The 20,448-nt window shown below is 45.4% G+C and overlaps 1 protein-coding gene across 1 annotated transcript in view; it reads left to right on the forward strand.

The window, feature by feature from the left end:
* Positions 1–20,448, forward strand: part of LOC138267494 (transcription initiation factor TFIID subunit 4-like) — a 1,241,721-nt gene that overhangs the window by 303,675 nt on the left and 917,598 nt on the right. The gene's annotated exons all lie outside the window — the stretch shown is intronic.

Below are 20,448 nucleotides of genomic sequence, written 5' to 3' on the forward strand. Positions count from 1 at the left end.
CCCTGCTAAGGGCGGTTTTGTTATCGCCTTGGCCATCGGCCCTGTTACATGGATAATTGCACGTTTGCCGATAACTTTGACTGCGAGCGAACTTCTTTTTTGTTTTGTGTGTCCCCTTCATGCTCAGGGCACCGCTTTGAATTGGCTGGCTTATGTCAACTGTTTTACTTTTTATTTTCAGTGTGTGTGGCAAGAAAAGTCCATTTAGTAATTTACAACACTAATAGCTGTAACTCGAGCTAACGCGAGACCTGTTGCATTACAAATACTTGTTATAGTTTTTCAATTGCTCCAATGTTTTTCTGTCCAGTTTCCAGTTAGGTAATCAGAATTAGTAGGACTTGCAAGCACAATCACTTTTAGCTTGAAGTCATTGACCTCTAATTTATTTGCATGGCAATAATCCTCCAGGGTGCTTAATGTTGCTGCCGCCTTGCCCTGGCCTTTTTTAGTGCAGCACAAATGTATCATCCACATATTGCATTATATTAAATGGGCAGTTATTTAATTTTGATAGCCAAGCCTGCCGATTTCTCGGTGGTAGGCCAATGTCTAACACATGTAGGTTAAACAGTAGAGGGGCCTATATGCAACCTTGTTTTTGTCCCTTTCAATGTACATTTTGTTCAAAAGTGTGGTATTCCAATTTTACATGGATCTTGACCTTTGTATACAAGGACACAATGACTTTTAGTGAAATTGACAAGATGTCCTTTTTTATTATTTTTCCGAATAGCAGCTCTCAGTTAGTTCAGTTACAAAAAAACTGCCTAAAGTCAATAAAACATGCAAGTAAATTCCTTTACTTCAGTATGTTTGTAAGGAAAAGGCCAATATATTTTCTATTGTGCCATAGCCTCTAATGAATCCAGTCAGGGACCATGAATGTATGTTTGACATTGTAAACCAGGCAAGCAACTGTTTTGAAAGTAGAGTGGCATAATAGTTAGAAATGACATCAAGGAAAGCTATTAGCCTAAAATTTTGAGGTCAGACTTTGGGCCTTTCTTATATATCTGCTTGAGGATTTACCACACCCATGGGTCGGAAACCAAACTATAAATATAGAGATAAGCAAAAAGAAAGGGGGCTAAATGTTTGGAACAATATTTTGGATTTATCATAATGATTCCTGTTGATATCCCATTAGAACTTGGAGCGCTATCCTTTCCACTTGCCTTAATCTCAGCTGTTGATTTATCTACCGACAGCCAGTCTAGGTTCTGCTAATATGTTCTTTCCATTTTACTGGTTAGAGGTGGCAATATTGCTTAAGATGTAATGTACAATGTAAAATTGTCCTGCAAATTATTGGAGCTATTTGATGAATAGAAGATGTTTACATAGGTAGTTCAGACTGATTGGTTTGTTGTTGCCTGTCAGCTGTGTTTTTGGTCCATTCATTGCGTCTACATGGTTCCAGAATTTCTTTGAGTTTCTCGTTACTCATTCCAAGTGCAAGCCTCTCTATTGCTGCTCTTTTTTCTTGGTTTCTGTTCCAGATCAAGTTATTATATTGTTTTTGTTTAAAATAAAGTTTAACATACTCAATAAATTCAATTTGTTTATTCTTTTTAGTATATCTCGTAGATCTGTGTATCTTCATCTTTTGCCTTAATTCTCAATTAAACCAAGATTTCCTGATCATCTGAGTAGAATGTTAAGGTTTTGATGGTTCTGTAAACATGACTTGTAAGATTTGATCTATCAGTTTACTCCATATGTTTTGAATGGGAGAGGTCTTCTTCTATGATCAGTTTATAAAGCTATAATAGATGATTATGAGCCATATTATGCAAAGGATGCACTCTTCCTATTTGCTCCATGGCTGACCTTTAAACAGGTGCACCAGGTGCAAGCGGAGAATAGTGTCCCTCAACGCAATTAATGCGCTGCTCCCAGGGTTGCTCTGTGTTTTACAGAGCAGGGGCTGTGCCGTCTGCCCTTTAAAGAAGGGGGAGAGATCCTTCCCTGCATGCAGGTGCAGTGACTGCCCCCGCCTGCAAGGGGATGCCTGGAGGGTCATCTGAACCCCTTAGCCCCCTACAGGGGAGCTACCTTCCAGAAGCGACACACAATGTGCCACCTTTTTGTGGTGCACTGTGACTGTGCCTCCTAAGGGGCTGTTTGTACCTGCCCCCTCATCTGTAACACAGCACAGATGGAAAGAGATTCCGTCATTTGCATGAGGCCCTGCCCGATGCAAATGAGGTCCGCGCTCTCATGATAGCGCTGGGGCACATATAGTGCCCCACCTGTAATACCATTTTGGCCGGGGGTGCATAAAAAAGGGTGCACACTCCCTTTGCGTCCCTAGGGAACTATGTATGTATAATGGGGCCCGAGGTGCTCATCGTTTTATTCAGATTGAAAGTTTCCCCATATTTGTGAAATTCCATTTTATTCTGCTCTGGTGCATGAGAATGCTGGCTGCAAGTAGGAGCAGCACGAGTCCAACAGATTCCCGAGATCCATCACTGATAGGAGTTCTCCCGTTGTCACAGTCTTGAATCCCAAGGCTCCAAGCCATGGCAGAGTCAGCACCAGTTGTCTAGCTTGTGGTGGATGACAGGCATGTCCCGGTCACACTGGTTGACATGTATCGGTGCCATGGAATGATTTGACTCATTTGGATTGTTAAGACTTGTAGAGAAGATGGTAAGTCATCCACAGACTCTGGTTGGCATTGGTTATTCTTGGAGTCCATGCAATCCTGGCAAAGCAGCTGGGCTTCTTAACGGGCAGTCTATTTCTACAGGGTCAGACATTTCTTCCACTGTCTTAGCAGGCAAGGCCAAAGGCACACCCAGACATCTGCAGCAAGATGAGCTGACATTAGATGCTGCCCCTTACCTCTGATAGACTGGGTATAAACTGACTGCTATTCTCAGCAATACTTTGAGTACTTTGCAGAGCCCTCCCTCAGGTCTCATATTTATACCACTTTCCAGACAGGGCTGTTGATCCCACTATCAGTGCCCTAGAACCAGTTTGGAGTAGTTTCTTATCATAGTTTATTTTTCCTTCTGCAGACCAGATACTTTCTATGTCGAAGGCGATGGCACATGCAGCAGATAGTGAGAATTATGGCTGTAACTGAAACTTACAAAACATCAGGACAATAAAGTGTGAAGACTGCTCATGCAGCCTTCTGGAATAGCACTTGGGGAACAGACAAAGTGGCCGGTTCTGCCTAGAAGATTCAATCTGCTGACTCCCACCCGTTTCCCCAGTATCAGCCCCAACGAAGAGATTATTATCATCCTTTTGCAAACAAGTCACAATCAAAAAACTAAGGAAACCCTGTTTCCATCTTTGTACATTTCATTGTCTGAGTCTACCACTGTTTACTTCAAGAATGCAAGCACTAATATTGCACTTTGTGAGGATACTGGCCCTCAACCTCCTTCTTGAGCTATGTTTTACCAGGGTGTCCAAAATGGATTCCACTGGTGATAGTGTGGTCGAGCAGTAGGCTTATCAGAGGGTAGTGTTAAGCATTTGTTGTACACACACAGGCAATAAATGAGGAACACACACTCCAAGACAATTCCAGGCCAATAGGGTTTTGTATAGAAAAATATATTTTCTTAGTTTATTTTAATTACCACAGGTTCAAGATTTACAAGTAATACTTCAAATGAAAGGTATTTCACTTAGGATCTTTAGGAACTTTGAATTAGCAAAATAGCATGTACAGTTTTCACACTAATGCTAATAAGCTATTTTAAAACTAGACAGTGCAATTTTCAACAGTTCCTGGGGGAGGTAAGTGTTTGTTAGTTTTGCAGGTAAGTAAACCACCTACAGGGTTCAAAGTTGGGTCCAAGGTAGCCCACCGTTGGGGGTTCAGAGCAACCCCAAAGTTACCACACTAGCAGCTCCGGGCCGGTCAGGTGCAGAGGTCAAAGTGGTGCCCAAAACGCATAGGCTTCAATGGAGAAGGGGGTACCCCGGTTCCAGTCTGCCAGCAGGTAAGTACCTGTGTCTTCGGAGGGCAGACCAGGAGGGTTTTGTAGGGCACCGGGGGGGACACAAGTCAGCACAAAAAGTACACCCTCAGTGGCACGGGGGCGGCCGGGTGCAGAGGGCAAACAGGCGTCGGGTTTACAATGGAGTTCAATGGGAGACCCAGGGGTCTCTTCAGCGAAGCAGGCAAGGGGGGGGGTGGCTCCTCGGGGTAGCCACCACCTGGGCAAGGGAGAGGGCCACCTGGGGGTCGCTTCTGCACTGGAGGTCGGATCCTTCAGGTCCTGGGGGCTGCGGGTGCAGTGTCTTTACCAGGTGTCGGGTTCTTTGAAGCAGGCAGTCGCGGTCAGGGGGAGCCTCTGGATTCCCTCTGCAGGCGTCGCTGGGGGGGGGCTCAGGGGGTCAACTCTGACGACTCACAGGGTCGCAGTCGCCGGAGAGTCCTCCCTGTAGTGTTGTTTCTCTGCACGTCGAGCCGGGGGCGTCGGGTGCAGAGTGCAAAGTCTCACGCTTCCGGCGGGAAACGTGTGGTCTTTAAAAGTTGCTTCTTTGTTGCAAAGATGTTTCTTCTTTGGAGCAGAGCCGCTGTCCTCGGGAGTTCTTGGTCCTTTTAGATGCAGGGTAGTCCTCTGAGGCTTCAGAGGGCGCTGGACCCTGTGGAACGCGTCGTTGTTGCAGTTTTTCTTGAAGTGGGGAGACATGCCGGTAGAGCTGGGGCCAAAGCAGTTGGTGTCTCCGTCTTCTCTGCAGGGCTTTCAGGTCAGCAGTCCTTCTTCGTCTTAGGTTGCAGGAATCTCTCTTGCTAGATTCTGGGAGCCCCTAAATACTCAATTTAGGGGTACATTTAGGTTTGGGGGGTTAGTAGCCAATGGCTACTAGCCCTGAGGGTGGCTACACCCTCTTTGTGCCTCCTCCCTGAGGGGAGGGGGGCACATCCCTAATCCTATTGGGGGAATCCTCCATCTGCAAGATGGAGGATTTCTAAAAGTTAGTCATCTCAGCTCAGGACACCTTAGGGGCTGTCCTGACTGGCCAGTGACTCCTCCTTGTTTTTCTCATTATCTCCTCCGGCCTTGCCGCCAAAAGTGGGGCCGTGGCCGGAGGGGGCGGGCATCTCCACTAGCTGGAGTGCCCTGGGGTGCTGTATCAAAGGGGGTGAGCCTTTGAGGCTCACCGCCAGGTGTTACAGTTCCTGCAGGGGGAGGTGAGAAGCACCTCTACCCAGTACAGGCTTTGTTACTAGCCACAGAGTGACAAAGGCACTCTCCCCATGTGGCTAGCAACATCTCTGGTGTGTGGCAAGCTGGAAAAACTAGTCAGCCCACACTGGAAGTCGGGTATGTTTTCAGGGAGCATCTCTAAGATGCCCTCTGGGGTGTATTTCACAATAAAATGTACACCGGCATCAGTGTGCATTTATTGTGCTGAGAAGTTTGATACCAAACTACCCAGTTTTCAGTGTAGCCATGATGGTGCTGTGGAGTTCGTGTTTGACAGACTCCCAGACCATATACTCTTATGGCTACCCTGCACTTACAATGTCTAAGGTTTTGCTTAGACACTGTAGGGGCATAGTGCTCATGCACCTATGCCCTCACCTATGGTATAGTGCACCCTGCCTTAGGGCTGTAAGGCCTGCTAGAGGGTGACTTACCTATGCCATAGGCAGTGTGAGGTTGGCATGGCACCCTGAGGGGAGTGCCAGGTCGACTTAGTCATTTTCTCCCCACCAGCACACACAGGCTGCCAAGCAGTTTGTCTGTGCTGAGTGAGAGGTCTCCAGGGTGGCATAAGACAGGCTGCAGCTCTTAGAGACCTTCCCTGGCATCAGGGCCCTTGGTACCAGGGGTACCAGTTACAAGGGACTTATCTGGATGCCAGGGTGTGCCAATTGTGGAAACAAAGGTACAGGTTAGGGAAAGAACACTGGTGCTGGGGCCTGGTTAGCAGGCCTCAGCACACTTTCAAATCATAACTTGGTATCAGCAAAGGCAAAAAGTCAGGGGGTAACCATGCCAAGGAGGCATTTCCTTACACTGTGCCATTCCAATTTGGACCCAGCCGTATACAAATCATATGACACATAGCAAACTGGGATCACCCAGGGCAGTGGTGGAAACCTGTTGTACTGTGTTAGTGATATTTCCATCCAAACACCCAGCCTTTTTGAAAAGGCAACATGTTGTGTAAAATCCTCATTCTAAATCTTGTTAATAAACTCTGGTTTACGTATTAGAAACCAAAGCTAGACGTGGCTCTAGTCCCATAGTCCCAAAGTAGTTTTCAGACCAATAAAAGAACTCAATAGTCTATAAAAAATTTTTCATTATGTACATATATATATATATATATATATGTTCGATGGCATGTGTAGCTGCAGATACACATGCTGTGCATTATCCTGCCATCTAGTGTTGGGCTCGGAGTGTTACAAGTTGTTTTTCTTCGAAGAAGTCTTTTCGAGTCACGAGACCGAGGAACTCCTCCCTTTCGGCTGCATTGTGCATGGGCGTCGACTCCATCTTAGATTGTTTTCTTTCCGCCATCGGGTTCGGAAGTGTTCCTTTTCGCTCCGTATTTCGATTCGGGAAAGTTAGCTATTTATCGGAAAATTCTACGGTATTGTTTGTGCTCGGTACCGGTCTCCTGTTAGTACATCGACACCGAAACAAGAAGCGCTCCGGCGGCCTTCGGGGCTTCCACTCTTCAGCGGGGCCTGGTCGGCCCGACCGCGTCCATCGTCGAAACTCATGGACCGGACCCCCTTCCGCTTCTGCCCGAATTGCCACGCAAAGTATCCTTATACAGACCAACACTTGGTCTGTAATCTGTGTCTATCACCAGAACACAGGGAGGATACTTGCGAGGCCTGCCGGGCATTTCGATCAAAGAAGACCCTACGTGATCGAAGAGCCAGAAGACTTCAGATGACGTCGACACCGGCCGAACAGATCGACGTCGAGGAAGAGGAGAGATTCTCCATTCACGAATCGGACTCGGACGACTCCGAAACTGAGCAGCCGAGGGCGCAGCCAAAACCTGTGAGTAAATCTGCCCTGGCCAAGACTCACTCCAAAATTATAAAGGCCAAGGGGATGCCACTGCCAACAGGCCATGGCTTAACTCGAAAACACGGTGACCAAACATCGGCACCGAAAAAGGCCTCTCAAGAGCCGAAGACATCCGACTCCGGTCGAGATACTGGCTCCGAAACAACTCGGCGCCGAGATTTCGACACCCCTAAAATTAAAAAGGTTTCCTCTGAGCCGAAAAAGAGCGTACCGAAACCATCAGTGTCGAAACATGCAGAAGAGCATGGACTTTACAGCCAAATGCAAGGGCACAAATTTGAGCAGGAATTAGCTATGGGAGAGCCAGACCATACTCCAAGGAGGCTGCACATCCAGAAAGAGACTGGTAAAATTCAAACTCTCCCACCAATAAAAATAAAAAGGAAGCTAGCATTCCAGGAGGCGGAAATGCAGCCAAAAGCAAAAGTGGCAAGAGACAAAACACCACCAAGGTTTTCGCCACAGCCTTCACCACTGCACTCACCACATCTGTCCCCGGTAGCAACACCCCCAATGCAGTCGCCAACACACACGGGGATGACACAAGATGACCTGGATGCATAGGACTTATATGATGCACCGGTCTCTGACAACAGTCCAGATTGCTACCCAGCAAGGCCGTCACCACCAGAAGACAGCACTGCATATATGCAGGTGGTATCAAGGGCAGCTACTTTCCATAATGTAGCAATGCATGCGGAGCCGATAGAAGACGACTTCTTATTTAATACACTGGCATCCACTCACACCTCTTACCAAAGTTTGCCAATGCTCCCAGGCATGCTAAAGCATGCCAAACAGGTGTTCCAGGACCCAGTAAAAGGCAGAGCCATCACGCCTAGGTTGGAGAAGAAATATAAGCCTCCCCCAACGGACCCTGTGTTTATAATACAGCAACTAACACCAGATTCGGTGGTCGTGGGAGCAGCCAGAAAAAGGGCAAACTCCCAGTCGTCAGGAGACGCACCACCGCCCGACAAGGAAAGTTGGAAGTTCGATGCTGCAGGCAAGCGGGTGGCAGCACAGGTAGCCAATCAATGGCGGATTGCCAATTCACAGGCTCTACTGGCTCGCTACGACAGGGCACACTGGGACGAGATGCAACATATAATACAGCACTTGCCCAAGGAACACCAAAAGCGTGCCCAACAGGTTGTTGAGGAAGGACAAGCGATTTCCAACAACCAAATAAGGTCTGCAATGGACTCGGCAGACACAGCAGCACGGACAGTGAACACTGCGGTGACCATTCGTAGGCACGCATGGTTACGGAGCTCAGGTTTTAAACCGGGAATCCAGCAAGCTGTGCTAAATATGCTGTTCAACCAGGAACAATTGTTTGGGCCGGAGGTGGATACGGCAATCGAAAAACTCAAAAAGGACACGGACACGGTCAAAGCCATGGGCGCGCTCTACTCCCCACAGAACAGAGGCACTTTTAGAAGGCCACAATTTAGAGGGGGTTTTGTTCCCAAACCACAGAGCCTTCCACCTCACAAGCTAGACCCACATATCAGGGCCAGTACCAAAGAGGTGGTTTTCGAGGTTCATACAGGGGTGGACAATTCCCAAAACCAAGGGGGAAATTCCAAAGCCTTAAAACCCCCCAAGCCAAACAGTGACTTCAATGTCACAAATCCCCACCACTCAACACCAGTGTGGGGGAGACTGACCGCATACTACCACAACTGGGCAAACATAACTACGGATGCATGGGTCCTAGCCATTATCCAACATGGTTATTGCATAGAATTCATAAATTTCCTGCCAGATGTGCCCGCAAGAGCACATAATATGTCCAAACAACACTTAGACCTGTTACAGCTAGAAGTTCAAGCATTGTTACAAAAACAAGCAATAGAACTAGTGCCCAAACATCAAAAAGGTACAGGTGTCTACTCCCTGTACTTCCTAATTCCAAAGAAAGACAAAACGTTTACACCCATATTAGACCTCAGAACTCTGAATCTCTACATAAAATCAGATCACTTCCACATGGTAACACTTCAAGACGCGATTCCCTTACTCAAAAAACAGGACGACATGTCAACGTTGGATCTAAAGGATGCATATTTCCATATACCCACACATCCTTCTCACAGGAAATACTTAAGGTTTGTAATACAGGAAGTGCATTACCAATTCAAGGTGTTAACATTCGTGATAACAACAGTCCCAAGGGTATTCACAAAATGCCTTGCAGTAGTAGCCGCTCTTATAAGGAGACAGCACATGCACATATTCCCCTACTTAGACGACTGGTTAATAAAAACCAGCACTCAACAACAGTGCCTGCTTCACACACAATACGTTATAGAAACTCTACACAAACTAGGGTTCTCTATAAATTACCTAAAATCACATCTAGAACCCTCCCGAATACAATACTTGGGAGCAACACTCGACACACAAAAGGCGATTGCCACTCCAAGTCCACAAAGAGTACAAGCCTTCCAAAATATAATATTAAACATGCACCCAAACCAACACTACCAAGTGAGGTTTGTAATGAAACTTCTAGGCATGATGTCTTCATGCATAGCCATTGTCCCAAACGCAAGACTACACATGCGGCCCTTACAACAGTGCCTAGCAACACAATGGACACAAGCACAGGGTCATCTCCAAGATCTAGTGTTGATAGACCGCCAGACACACTTCTCGCTTCAATGGTGGAACCCTATAAATTTAAACCAAGGGCGGCCATTCCAAGACCCAGTGCCTCAATACGTGATCACAACAGATGCTTCCATGATGGGGTGGGGAGCACACCTCAACCAGCACAGTATACAGGGACAATGGGACGTTCAACAAAAACAACTGCATATAAATCATTTAGAACTGTTGGCAGTGTTTCTAGCATTGAAAGCATTTCAACCACTGATAGCCCACAAACACATTCTTGTCAAAACAGACAACATGACTACAATGTATTACCTAAACAAGCAAGGAGGAACTCACTCGTCACAACTGTGTCTCTTAGCACAAAAGATTTAGCATTGGGCGATTCACAATCACATTTGCCTAATAGCACAATACATCCCAGGGATTCAAAACCAGTTAGCCGACAATCTCATTCGAGATCATCAACAGACACACGAATGGGAGATTCATCCCCAGATCCTACAAGATTACTTTCTACGTTGGGGTACACCAAAAATCGACCTATTCGCAACAAAAGAAAACGCAAAATGCCAAAACTTTGCGTCCAGGTACCCACACCCTCTGTCCAAGGGCAATGCGTTATGGATGAGTTGGTCAGGGATATGTGCTTACGCTTTTCCCCCTCTCCCACTGATTCCTTATCTGGTAAACAAACTGAGACAAAACAGACTCAAACTAATACTCATAGCACCAACTTGGGCTCGCCAACCTTGGTACACAACACTGTTGGACCTATCAGTAGCACCTCACGTCAAACTACCAAACAGGCCAGATCTGTTAACTCAACACAAACAACAGATCAGACACCCGAAACCAGCATCGCTCAATCTAGCAATGTGGATCCTGAAGTCTTAGAATTTGGACACTTAGACCTTACACAAGAATGTATGGAGGTCATTAAACAGGCTAGGAAACCTACTACAAGACATTGTTATGCAAACAAATGGAGAAGATTTGTTTACTACTGCCACAATAATAAAATTCATCCACTACATGCTTCCGCAAAAAACATTGTAAGTTACCTGTTACACTTAAAAAAAATCTAACCTAGCTTTCTCTTCTATTAAAATACATCTCACAGCAATCTCTGCCTATCTGCAGATTAAACATTCAACATCACTCTTTCGAATCCCAGTCATCAAAGCATTTATTGAAGGATTAAAAAGAAACATACCCCCGAGAACACCACCAGTCCCTTCATGGAACCTCAATATTGTATTAACACGACTCATGGCACCACCATTTGAACCCATGCACTCTTGTGAGATGCAGTACTTAGCTATGAGGAAGGCGACCTTCCAAGTTATCACTTCTCTTAGAAGAGTAAGCGAAATACAAGCATTTACTATACAAGAACCCTTTATACAAATACATAAACATAAAGTGGTTCTCCGTACAAATCCAAAATTCTTTCCAAAAGTTATATCACCATTCCACCTAAACCAAACAGTGGAACTCCCAGTCTTTTTTCCACAACCAGACTCAGTAGCAGAAAGAGCCTTACATACGTTAGACATCAAAAGAGCACTAATGTATTACATTGACAGAACAAAACAGTTTCGCAAAACAAAACAATTATTTGTAGCCTTCCAAAAACCTCATGCAGGGAATCCTATATCCAAGCAAGGCATTGTTAGATGGATAGTGAAATGTATTCAAACCTGCTATATTAAAGCAAAAAGGGATCTACCTATTACACCAAAGGCACATTCCACTAGGAAAAAAGGCGCCACAATGGCTTTTTTAGGGAATATACCTATGACAGAAATTTGTAAGGCAGCCACATGGTCTACGCCTCATACATTCACAAAACATTACTGTGTAGATGTGTTAACAGCACAACAAGCCACAGTAGGACAGGCTGTATTACGAACATTATTTCAAGCAACTTCAACTCCTACAGGCTAAGCCATCGCTTTTGGGGAGATTACTGCTTACTAGTCTATGCACAGCATGTGTATCTGCAGCTACACATGCCATTGAACGGAAAATGGCACTTACCCAGTGTACATCTGTTCGTGGCATGAGACGCTGCAGATTCACATGCGCCCTCCCGCCTCCCCGGGAGCCTGTAGCCGTTATAAGTTGAATAAAACTTGTAAATTTGTAAATATATACTATTCTTATACATATTATGTACATACATACTTACTCCATTGCATGGGCACCTTTACTATATACACAACTCCTACCTCACCCTCTGCGGGGAAAACAATCTAAGATGGAGTCGACGCCCATGCGCAATGGAGCCGAAAGGGAGGAGTCCCTCGGTCTTGTGACTTGAAAAGACTTCTTCGAAGTAAAACAAGTTGTAACACTCCGAGCCCAACACTAGATGGCAGGATAATGCACAGCATGTGAATCTGCAGCGTCTCATGCCACAAAAAGATGTACACTGGGTAAGTGATATATATATATATATAATTGTAGCACAGATTTGATCTGTTGTCACTGTGCTCTGCGGGGGGGGGGGGTCACATACACCTTTGTATGACTAGACCACAATATATGATCATATATTGTAACCACTGGAATTTGTCTGGCCTCCACATTGATACAATACAGAACAATCTGATGGCTCAAATGAGCAACCAGATTAGGTCGTATATAAATCAGTAGCAGCAGGGAGCTGGATTTTATTTCATATTCCAGATAGTTTGGATCAGTTCTGGATGACCGAGAACATTTGGAGTATTTTGAGGTAGACTCAGTGAATGTCTACAAAATCTATTTTTCTCCATGCTTTTGCTGTAATATTAGAAAAGTCCCATACCCTTGCTCCATAAGCGGCAGTAGCTGCTCAATGTATTTTTTTTATGGAAATAGCCATAATTTGTTTGATGCTTCATTACCTAATATTTAAGTGGCAAAATTAAGTACCGCCCATAAAGACTAGATCAACCTGGGTCTCTCACTTAATGTTGTGTGTGTGTGTGTGTGTATATATATATATATATGTATGTTCGATGGCATGTGAGCTGCAGATACACATGCTTTGCATAAGACGCCATCTAGTGTTGGGCTCTGAGTGTTACAAGTTGTTTTTATTCTAAGAAAGTTTCCGAGTAACGAGATCGAGTGACTCCTCCTCTCGGTAATAGTGCACATGGGCATTGAGTCCTTTGTTAAATTGTTTTCTTTCTGCATTCAGGTTCGGACATGTTTCCTTTTGCTCTGGTAGATCACGGTTTGGTACTGTCTGAACTTCTCTCTTCTTTTCTATGAAAGTCAGTATAATTCTCAATTGCGTTTTCTCAACTTATATTCGATCCGATTGTAATCGTCTGGGTCGATTAAACACCCTTTTGGCGACTTCACCCTTCTTGGGCCTACTTCGACGCGTGGTTGTCGAACAATGTCAGGCTGATGGAGCAGATTCCGTTTCGCTTTTGCCTTCGGTGTCACACCAAGTTTCCATACACAGATCAGCACTCGGTTTGCAATCTCTGTCTTTCTCTGGATCACAGAGAAGAAAGCTGTGAAGCTTGTTGATCCTTTCATTCGAAGAAGACTCTTAGTGATTGAAGAGCACGTCTGCTGGAGATGGCGTCCAAGTCATCGGAACAAATGCTGGACATCTTCGGTGAAGAAAATGCACAAGAAGAAATGGCTCATCCAAAAAACTGTTTTCATCGCAGACTCCGATTTGGATTGAGATTCCGATGGCGACCGCCAATCCATCCCAGCTGCACAGTACGTGAGTATATCAGCCCCTTCCCATCCACAAAAAAACAGCCAAAAAGACTTCAGCGCTGGTCTTGAGTCACCCACTGCTTGTCAGCCATGCTTGGACCCGAAAAGTATAATTGGATGGCCAACCTTCGGGTTCAGCACCGAAACTCAAGACCAAAGTGCATTTGGCACCGACCAAACAGCTTGCTATATCTGTTTCGGGATCGAGCTGAAAATCGGAGACTTCCACCTCAGAGCCGAAAAAAATAACGTTTTTGGAACCAATCTTTTCGGCCTGACTCAAACATTTGCTTTTGAATTTTGGAGCTGAAACCTGTGGGTGGAAAATATGCTCCAGTTACTGTGGAGTCTTCTGAAATAAGGCCCACTGGAAGTAATGGACACTAAACAGCGAAAAATCCATATACATAAGGACACAGGAAGAATCATAGCTTCTCTTCCTCCAGCACTCAAGAGGAAATTGACTTTCAAAGAGACTGTAGAAACTGGGCCTCCACCTGCTAAAATATTTCAACAAAAGGAGAAACCCAAGGCACCACAACAGCCTTCACCACCACATTCTCCTTTACTCCCTGTTTCTCCACCACCAGATAATCCACCACCACCTACACAATTTTCACCACAATCCCCTATCTCAACAGATGGGTATCATCTATATGATACTCAACAGGCTATAGATCAATAGGACTTATATGATTCAGATCCTATCCCTTCTAAATCCTGATTTATACCCCGCAAGATCATCTCCACCTGAAGATACCACTGCTTACAGTCGGGTTATAGATTAGGCCAGCTGCGTATCATAAGGTACTATTACATACAGGGCTCATTGAAGATGATTTCTTATTTGATACAAAACATCTACTCTAAGGAGTATCAGTGTCTTCCTATGCTCCCAGGCATGCTTAAACATGCAGATGACATTTTCTATTAAACGGTAAAGTCTAGAATTATTATACCATGGGTGGATGAAAAATATAAACCTGCACCCTCCGATCCGGTTTTTATTAGAGTTCAACTGCCACCTTACTCAGTAGTCCTCAGTGCAGCAAGGAAGAGAACAAATAGCCAATCTACAGTGGATGTTCCTCCTCCAGACAAGGAGACGTACATTTGATGCAGCTGGAAAAAGAGTAGCAACTTAAGCTGCTAACCATTGGAGGATTGCAAGCTCTCAAGCACTGTTGGCAAGATAGGATAGGGCTCGTTGGGACGAAATGGAAGATTTGTTACAGTTCCTTCCACCAGAATACCAGACACGGTCACAACAGGTAGTAACAGAGGGGCAGGCCATTTCTAATAAGCAAATTAGATCTGCAATAGATGCAGCAGATACAGCAGCAAGGGGTATCAACACCACTGTCATCACTAAAAGGCATGCATGGTTAAGGACTTCAGGGTTTAAACCAGAAATACAACAGGCAGTGATGATTATACCCTTGAATAAGCAACACCTATTTGGGCCAGAAGTTGATACCACCAAAAAAAAGCTGAAAAAATCCTCGATACAGCTAAGGCTATGGGTGCCCTTTACTCTACGCCTACTCAGAACTTTTCGCAGTCCCCAGTTTAGGGGTGGTTTCAAACCATCAATCTCTGAGCCACCCACATCCCAACAGGAATAAGGGCCACATTTTTACAACAGAGGCTCCTTCAGAGGCTTTAAAAGAGGAAATTATTATAGAGGGAAAGGTAAATCAACCACCTCAAGAGGTTCATCCACCTCAACCAAACAATTACTTTGTACATATCTCCACAGAACATACATCTCCTGTGGGAAGAAGTCTGGTAAATTTGTACCCACAATGACACAACATCACTACAGATCAATGGGCTCTGTTAATTATCCAACACGGTTATTGCCTAGAACTTCTCTACTCCACCAAACATTCCCCCTCGCTCGCACAAACTTTCTCTGGAACATCTCAATTTATTAAAACAGGAGGTACAATCACTTCTACTCAAAGGTGCCATAGAGATAGTACCTATTTCCCAACAAGGGTCGGGAGTGTATTCTCTATAATTCTTCATACCAGAGAAAGATGGGCCTCTCAAACCAGTCTTAGATCTCAGACCCATCAATTAGTACATTCTGTCAGAACACTTTCACATGGTCACTCTACAGGGCTATTCCCCTGCTACAGAAACAAGATTATATGACAGCATTAGATCTAAAAGATGCTTATTTCCACATTCCCATACATCCAGCACATCGCAAAGTTCTAAGATTTATTATAGCAGGAAAGCACAACCAGTTCGAAGTAGTACCTTTTGGAGTAACAACAGAACCAAGGGTATTCACCAAATGTCTAGCAGTGGTTGCAGCATTGCTCAGAAGACAACACATACATGTCTTTCCCTATCTGGACGACTGGCTCATAAAAGCCAGTACAATTCATACCTGTCAACAGCACATACAGTATACAGTGGACACCCTACACAACCTATGATTCCCAATCAATTATCAAAAATCTCACCTGCAGCCAGCTCAAATACAACCATATGTTGGGGCAATTTTGAACATTCAATCTGCATTAGCATACAACAAACCCAGTGAGAATTCAAGCTTTTCACAATCTCATATCTCAACTGCAGTACAACCACACTTATACAGTGAAGTTAATCATGAAACTATTGGGAATTATGGCATCATGCATAGCAATAATACCCAATGCACGCCTAAATATGAGACTGCTACAGCAATGTGTCTTGCAACAATGGTCTCAGCACAAGGTCACATTCAGGCTCTAGTGTTGTTTGACCGCCACACTTACCACTCTGCAACAGTGGAATCACACCAATTTATTAAAAGGGCAGCCATTCCAGGACCCTGTGCCACAGACCATAATCACAGCCGATGCATCAATGATAGATTGGGGAGCCCATCTCAACAGCCTCACCATACAAGGGGAATGGAACTCAATTCAGCAAACTTATCACATCAACAATTTGGAATTACTAGCATTGTTCCTAGCACTCTAAGCTTTTCAAACACAGATCACACTGAAAACAGTGTTAATAAGGACAGACAACATGACCACAGTGTATTATCTGCAAAAACGGGGGGAGGGGGGATTGGGACACACTCATCCCAGTTGTCCCTTTTAGCACAGGCAATACAGAAATGGGCAATTCACAGTCACATTCTGCTACTAGCAGATTATATCCCAGGAATATACAATCCACTAGCGGACCTCTTAAGCAGGACGCAGTAACACATACATGAATGGAAGATTCACCCACAAGTAAGTGATTCAACAATACTTCCAAATGTGGGGAACCCTAGACATAGACCTCTTCGCCACAAGCAAAAACGTAACATGCCCAAACTTCGCATCCAGGTAGCCACACCCTCAATCCAATTGCAATGCTCTGTGGATCAATTGGTCAGTGATATTTGCTTACGGTTTTCCGCCTCTCCCACTAGTTCCATTTCTGGTCAACAAGATCCGTCAGATCTCCCTCACTATGATACTCATAGCTCCCACGTGGGCATGTCAACACCGGTACACAACACTTATGGATATGTCTGTATTGCAAGCTTCCAAACAGACCAGACGTATTGACTCAGAACAAAGGTCAAATCAGGCATCCCAATCCCAGTATGCTCAACCTGGCGATTTGGCTCCTGAGGTTATACAATTTGGATATCTACAGCTTCCATCTGAAAGTATGGATATTCTAAAGGAAGCACGCAAACCTACAACTAGATAGTGTTAAGCAGCTAAATGAAAACGTTTTGTGTAATACTGCCTACCCAAAAACATTAACTCACTTAAAGCATCAGTGTAAGATATTGCCTGTTATTTGCTTTATTTCCAAAAAGTAAATCTTGCATATTCATCTAGTAAAATCCATTTAACAGCAGTAGCTGCTTACCTCCAGAACAGACAGCATACTTCTCTCTTTAGGATTCCTGTTATAAAAAACTTTTATGGAAGGCCTTAAAAGAATTATTCCACCTAGAGGTCCACCAGCACCTGCCTGGAATCTTAACATTGTGCTCACAAGGCTTATGGTTCCACCATTTGAACCCATTCATTCTTGCACTCTCCAGTTTTTGTCATGGAAGATTGCTTTCTTAGTAACAATCACGTCCTTAAGAATAGTTTGTGAAATTCAAGCATTCACTTTAGAACAACCTTTCTTTCAAATTCACTAAAATAAAATAGTCCTTAGGACAAACCCAAAATTCCTACCTAAAGTAGTTTCACCATTTCATATCAGTCAGTCAGTGGAATTGCCAGTCTTCTTTCCACAGCCAGATTTAGTTGCTGAAAGAGCTCTTCACACCATTGATGTTAAAAGGGCCCTCATGTATTATATAGTTAGAACAAAAGATTTCAGAAAATCTAAACAGCTCTTTGTAGCTTTTCAACAACCTCGTAAGGGTAATCTTACTTCAAAACAAGGATTAGCCAGATGGATAGTAAAGTGTATTAAAACTTGCTATCTTAAGGTTAAAAGAAAGTTATTAGTAACTCCTAAATCACATTCTACTAGAAAGAAAGGAGCGTCAATGGCATTCATAGGATATATACCAATGGCAGATATATGTAAAGCAGCCACATGGTCCACACCACACACATTTACTAAACACTACTGTGTGGTGTCTTATCTCACCAACAAGCAAATGTTGGACCAGAAGTGCTAGAAACACTATTTAAAACTACTTCTACAGGCTGGCCAATGCTTATTGTAGGAGGGGACTGCTTTACAGTCTATGCAAAGCATGTGTATCTGCAGCTACACATGCCATAGAACGTAAAATTTACTTACCCAGTAGACATCTGTTCGTGGCATGTAGTACAGCAGATTCACATGTGCCCTCCCTCCTCCCCGGAAGCCTAGAGCCTTTGTGGTACTTTATTTCTCTAAATATGTAGATAAATTGCATGGACATCTTTTTTTCTCACTATTAGATTTATATATATATATATATATATATCACACACACACACACATCTTTTTTTATTTTTTTATAAAACAGCTTATTGATTTTATTACTGAACAAAAAGCCAACACGGCAGAACACCACTGGCCACAATACACTTCTCCTGGATGAGCACTACACAGATAAATAGTTGGAACTGGACTTACAATCCCCATATATTCTGCATAAAGTCTTTGGTGTGCTACCTCCCGCACATGCCTAGGGACCACACCCCAGGTCTTCCTCCCAGGATCCCGTCCATCTCCCCCACACCCGCTCATGTTTAGCCAGACAGCCCGTGCTTCGTACACCAGTTTTTCTTGAGAGGCGCACCAGTCCATCCCTCGGCGCCACTTCACTAGCGTAGGGGCCGACTCCGCTCTCCAGCCCGAGGCAATGTCCCTTTTGGCCACCAAACAAGCCATCCCTACAAAACTGCGTTCTGCCCTGCTGGAGCCCACTCCCTCTAGAACTCCCAGCAGGACAGGTATGGGGGCGGGCTTCATCTCCTCCCGCGACACCCTGGACACCTCTGCTAACACTGCACGCCAGTATACAACGATCTGGGGGCATGTACACACAATATGGAAAAAGTCTGCAGACGGCCTCGCACTCCGCCGACCGCCTAAGGCCGGCCACGTGCAGCCTTCCAGACGAGAGATATGCTGCATGAAGAAAATAAGCGTGCACCAGTCTCAGTCGTGAGGACATAGTCAACAGTCTCGGAGCCATCAGGGCGTTTCTCCAATCCTCCTCTGTCATCGGACCCACCCAGTGTTCCCATCCGGCATGAAGCACACCAAGTGGCTGCGACATATTAGTAGTCAACATGCGGTATATACGCAACACCCCCCCTTTGCCAAGGTGTCACATAAGTTTCTTGGTTTCCAAAGGACTAAGTTCTGGTGGAACCGTCCCCGCCCGAAGGTGCACCTAAAGAGTGTGACGGAGCTGCAAGTATTTTTGGAACTGGGTCTGACTGAGCAAGAATTGCTGTTGAAGTTCCTGGAAGGACCGCATGTGCGTGCCCTCCCAGATGTCTCAGAGTACCGATATGCCAATAAGATCCCACCCATGGAACCACCGGAGCGCCGAAACCTCCCTCAGCCAAGCACCCTGCCACAATACGGTTTGTTGGGTAAGCCGATGCCACCAACCCGACGCGCGCTGTGCCGCCTTCCACCCTATAACCACCACCCTTGTCACCTCGGGAATCCCATGGGACACAGGGGCCCCATAGAGCATCCCAAACAAGTCAGGGAAACCAATGGACAGGAGCTCCAGCTGATAGGCGGGGTCCGACCATCCACCCCCAGCCAGGAGTTAATTACCAGCAGGTGCACTGCCAAGTGATAAAGGTGAAGGTTGGACATCCCCATTCCGCCCTCGTAGACATCCCGCTGACAGACCTGAAGCGCCACCTGCGGACAGGACCCGTGCCACAAAAACTGTCATTCCCGCTGCGTCCATGTCGGCGAACCACTGTCTGGGTACGTGATAAGGGAAGTTTTGAAGTAGGTAAAGAAACCAGGGGAGGACCATCATCTTATAAAGCACGATCCGCCGAAGGGTATTCAGTGGAAGGGATCTCTATCTCTGGAGGTCCTCCCTGACCCGCCTGACCCAGAGGCTTGACATTTAGGGCCCATGCCAGCTCCAGCAACAGAGCTATGTGGATCCCCAAGTACCGGAAGCTGTTTCGTTTGATAGGAATGCTGTGCTGCCAGTCGTAGCATTCCCTAGAGTGGTTGAGCTGGATCAATAAAGATTTGCTAGGATTAACCACAAGGCCTGACGCTTCCGCAAACAGCCCCAGAAGCTGCATCACCCTGGGGTCACTACTGGCCGGGTTAGCCATGTACAAAAGGACATCATCTGCATACAACGCTATACGGTCCTCCCTCCCGGTAGGCCACGACCATCCCTCGACCAGGGGATCCTCCCGAATTAGTTTCGCCAGCAGCTCCATCGCCAAGCCGAAAAGGAGCGGGGAGAGGGGACAACCCTGGCGGGTCCCCCTGCAGATAGGGAACCAATCCAAGACCGCCCCATTGACCTGCACCCGGGCTAACAGGGTAGAATAAACAAGGCCCACTAACGCACGGAACCGTGGCCCGA

Source organism: Pleurodeles waltl, chromosome 12 (genome assembly GCF_031143425.1).
Source record: "Pleurodeles waltl isolate 20211129_DDA chromosome 12, aPleWal1.hap1.20221129, whole genome shotgun sequence".
NCBI lineage: Eukaryota > Metazoa > Chordata > Amphibia > Caudata > Salamandridae > Pleurodeles > Pleurodeles waltl.